This window comes from Macadamia integrifolia, chromosome 5, assembly GCF_013358625.1.
Source record: "Macadamia integrifolia cultivar HAES 741 chromosome 5, SCU_Mint_v3, whole genome shotgun sequence".
In the NCBI taxonomy this organism is placed as follows: domain Eukaryota; kingdom Viridiplantae; phylum Streptophyta; class Magnoliopsida; order Proteales; family Proteaceae; genus Macadamia; species Macadamia integrifolia.
The window spans coordinates 17,029,464-17,029,757 of NC_056561.1; positions in this window are offsets into that span (position 1 = coordinate 17,029,464).

Genomic DNA, 294 nt, shown 5'->3' on the forward strand with positions numbered 1-294 from the left:
GTAAGCGGTATTAATCCATAGATGACAACCATCAGATGATAAAATTAAATGCCAAAGAAACCAAAGTGCATGAGAATATCATCATGAGATTGACAGAACATACAACTTTCCACCTATCATGCAATAGCTTTTTTAGATTAGTGGAAAGCCAACAATAGTACTACTTAGGAGTGGACACTATAATTCTCTTGTGGCTTTATATTCTCTTTCTCTTTCAATTCCTTTTGTAGGAAACGTTCCTACCACTATGATTCTCTAGTGCTAGTTGTAGGGCCTCGTCCCCCCCCCCCCCCC